General features: G+C 35.9%; 1 pseudogene; it reads right to left on the bottom strand.

Moving 5' to 3' along the window:
- LOC112003179 (uncharacterized) overlaps positions 1–2,728 on the bottom strand; it is an 8,377-nt pseudogene extending 5,649 nt beyond the window's left edge.
- Positions 2,729–4,295: the final 1,567 nt, after the last annotated feature.

A 4,295-nucleotide genomic window follows, 5' to 3' on the forward strand; every position in this document is an offset into this window, starting at 1 on the left:
GCCGCGTTTTTAAATACGCGGCTATAAGTTTTTTTTTTTTTTTTTCCCCCCCCCACCCCAAACAGCTGCATCCTGCCAGTTACATATACAATTTCCTGCCATATACATTCAAATTCCATGACCAAGTTCCTGCCATATACATTCAAGTTCCATGACCAAATTCCCAACAACAAATCAAGCAAGATAAACCAATTGCTTCTTGCCATATCCATATACATTCTCCCAACAACAAATCAAGCAAGATAAACCAATTGCTTCCTGCCATATCCATATACATTCTCCCAACAACAAATCAAGCAAGATATATGGAAGTTCCCAACAATAAGGCATCAAGCAACAACACTAAGGCATCACAAAAGATACGTACAAATGTTTGGAGATCAGTAAAAATATACAAAAAGCTGAGTTTTACATTCTAAACTTCCCTCAAACACTAAGGCAGCAAGCAACAAGATTTGTGTCTACAAATATATATATATATATATATATATATATACAAACGTTTGTGTTTACAATATGCTAATTAGAAAGTCCTCCATTTCATTTGCTTCCAAAAGGGTGGAACGGAAATGCCTTCTTGTCTTAATCTCCACCATGGCAAAACTGCACAAATTATGCCCATCAAGTTAAAGTTGCCAAATGTTTGTTTGCAATACATAATAATACTCTAAACATGAATTCCAAATTGTAATTCGGCATTGCTGAAATGCGCATTTATATGAAAATCCCTGACAATTGAGCAATTTGTTATGCTTGAATGATATGAAGGAATGAAACATAGCATTATTTTTTGCCAAATTATGGAGTGATTTGACATTTCAAATGCCAAACAAAAAGGACAAACTGAATAATATTATATATGATAGGTGCGAGACTACATACATAAATCGAAAGAAATAGGGAGAGATCATCACTGCTATAAAAACCGTAACATAATACAAAGTGTAACATATATGAAAGGAGGACTAAACAATTGTTCAACTATTCATTATAAACAATCTAATCAAATCACTCCATAATTTAATCAACTTCAGCAATACATTTGGAAGAGCATTGATAATGAGAGCTATTGTTTTGTTCATGGAACCTAACGTATTTTGCATGTGTCTACTCATGAAGATGTGAATACGCCAAGAAATTGTGTTGTTCATGTTCCTAGTGGCAAAGGTTAAGATGCAATATTATGGAGTAGTCACCTTTGAAATGCGTCTTGAATCAACGTATTTTACAATAATACAATGACATCATGATGTTTTATAACATATTCAGCAGCAAAAAGATTTCTTTTGTCCTTACTCACTACTGAGATTCATAGTTTATCCATGAGAACATGGTATGTATATATGTTAACTATTGGTTTTAGAGAAATTTTGTTTTACCTCAGGATTCACAGTTTCTTTCTGTGGAGTTGGCATTGCGATCCTACAATATATTAAAGGCATCGTATTAAAATCACATAACAATGCATTGCAAAAAGTAGTGTTTCAGTAAATAACATTTATTCGCTACCTGAGAAGAATATATATTACGAAACTCCTGGCTAAGTTCCACAAAATAGCTTTTCATCGACGTCTTCAGTTCGGCCAATTCTGCTTGGTGCCTTGCCTCAGATTGAGCTAATTCCTCTCTATGCCTCGCCTCAGAGTGAGCTACTTCCTCCCTATGCTTCGCTAGTTCCTCTCTAGATTGAGCTAGTTGCTCCTTAAGCTCTTCAATTTAAGTTTGAACTCAAATTTAAATCCTTTTATCAAATAACCCATGTCGATGATCTATGGGTCATGTGTTATGGGTTGGGTCAAACATACCTAATTACTAACATTTTGGTTTGAACTCAAACTCAAAATTGCACTCTCCAGATGCATCTTTATGGGTGTTTGGCACAAGCTGTGGTTGTATTTGTTACACTTGAATATGTTTGGCTAAATGACAAATTGTGCCCTTGAATTTGGTCTAAAATTCATTTCAATTTATAGCTTCATTTTGTTCAATTCAATCTTCTAACTTTTAACTTTATTTTATTTAGTCTTCCTATTAGTCTCATCAAAGTCGCGTTGTTAAACAATGTAGTTTTGATTTGTTAAAACAGACTTGAAAAAGAAAAAAAAAAAAAAAAAAAAACCAAAACGCAGCTTCACCCTGCAAAAACGCGGCTCCAGGGAGGGCTGTAGCCGGGTTTAGTAAACGCGGCTCAAGGGCTAACCTGGAGCCGCGTTTTTGGAAAACGCGGCTCCAAGTCTAGCCTGGAGCCGCGTTTTTTAAAAACCCGGCTAAAAATCCATACTGTAGCCGCGTTTTTGTAAAACGCGGCTACAAAACGCGGCTAAAAACCGCGTTTTTTGTAGTGTCTTGGGACAATACAGTACAAGTGGATTAACCTCTCCACCTCATCCCCAACATAGGTGCGAACCACTTCACGATCCGTAGAGGGATCGAATATACCCAGGCTAGTGTTGGAAATGGAATAGGAGGAGTGGAGGAGGCCACAAAGGCACACAGAGTTTGGTGCTTTCCAAATCTTGAGAATACGGTATATGTCAACAAGGTGGTCAAGGAAATTGCCAAGCTTGTGCCGCGACTCACCGGCTCCAACGGAGTGCAAGACGGCCACCAGTGAAGGCAAATTCTTGTCGACAGATTCAAGTTCATCGCGGAGGAAGGGGCGAGATGAGTCTAGGAGGTTTTGGAGGTAATGGGCTTGAGATGGTGCCGGAGATAGTGAAGATGGCATGGTTGCTTTTGTTGGAAGTAATTACTCACAAAGGAAGAGGGAATGGATCAAAGGGAAGAGAAAGAAAACTCTTTGTTATATTTCTTCTTCTTTCGCTCTTGCTTATCATTTGAAGAATGTATGCATGGCTTTATATAAGCCCCTCCGGCCCTCTCCACTCTCATAAACTTCATTATTATATTTATTACCTACTATATAACTTTTTTTTGAGGGTCTACTTACTATATAACTTCAAAAACTTTCATGTGTATTATTTCATGTATATTTAAATCCTATGCTAACTCATTTCATAAATAAAATGTAGTCTCATAAATTAAATTAAAAGTAGGGTTTACTTGTTTAGCAAAAAAAGAGTAGGGTTTACTTTTAATCACTGGCAGAGCCAAAGCGGCGACTACATAATTTCCTTCTGTTTAATTAAATAGTGAGATGACTTTGCCCCACCCTGAAGTAGAAAAAAACAAGACACACTTGACAACTTATCTGTCATGCACCAGGCGCACGATATACGAGCCCTTCTTTAATGTACAAAATCTCTCATGCATCTAGCTCACGAGCCCTTCTTTAATGAACAAAATCTCTCACGCATCTAGCTCACGAGAAATTATTATTTACAATGGGAGAATTATTGATTTGATCCTCTTTAACCAATGAGATGATATCATCTATGTAAATATATGTGTGAACTTTCTAATAAGCATAAGGAATAAAAAATAAAAATTATCAAATGATGTCAAATTTGCATAAATAACATCATGTTATTAGTTGGGAGATAAAAAATGACCACATCAGCAATCCTCCTAATGGACTTAATAATTCCTCACAGCTTACAAGATATCAGCTCTTCTTTAACAACAGAAAACTAGGAACAAATGAACAAAAGCTGCTTCACATGTTTAAAACATATCACTATTTACAGAGGAGTTCTAAGATAATAAATTATTCCACAATATTTTTATCATAATTCTAAGGCCAAAATTGGGAATTAACTCTGTTTGCCAAACAATATAATTAATAAGTATTGTTACAAAACTATATTTTTTACTAACATCTTGAGTTTAAAAGACTCGATTTTGGGCTTATAAATCGAGTCTCAAAGACTCAGTTTCAGTGTTTTGAACACGTCTGATTTGGTGTTTTTTCCACGTAGCGTCCACTTGGAAATTGAGTCTCTAAAACTTGATTTATGAGCTGACCCAAGTTAATTCCCAATTTTGGCTAACAATGAAGATACAAAAGAGACCCTGTCCCATCCGAAAAAAAAAAAAAAAAGACCCTGTGGACATGACCCCTCCATCCAAGCTAACTGGCCATAATAGACTGAGCCTAGGATTATTGAGTCCTGGTCCTACCTATACTCTAATAAATATGCCTGACTAAAGCAAACCTCAAATGCAGAAAAAGAGAGAAGTTTTGAGCATCTTCAACTCGTGACTCTGCAAACTCAGAAAAAATAAATTATGTATTTTGAATTTTTTTTTCCCTACCTACTCCTTTAAATTCTACAAGACAAACCAATAGCATTCACTCTAATTTTTTTTCCCTATCCACTGTAGCTTTGCTATTT

This window comes from Quercus suber, unplaced genomic scaffold, assembly GCF_002906115.3.
Source record: "Quercus suber isolate HL8 unplaced genomic scaffold, Cork oak 2.0 scaffold_120, whole genome shotgun sequence".
Classification (NCBI taxonomy): Eukaryota; Viridiplantae; Streptophyta; class Magnoliopsida; order Fagales; family Fagaceae; genus Quercus; species Quercus suber.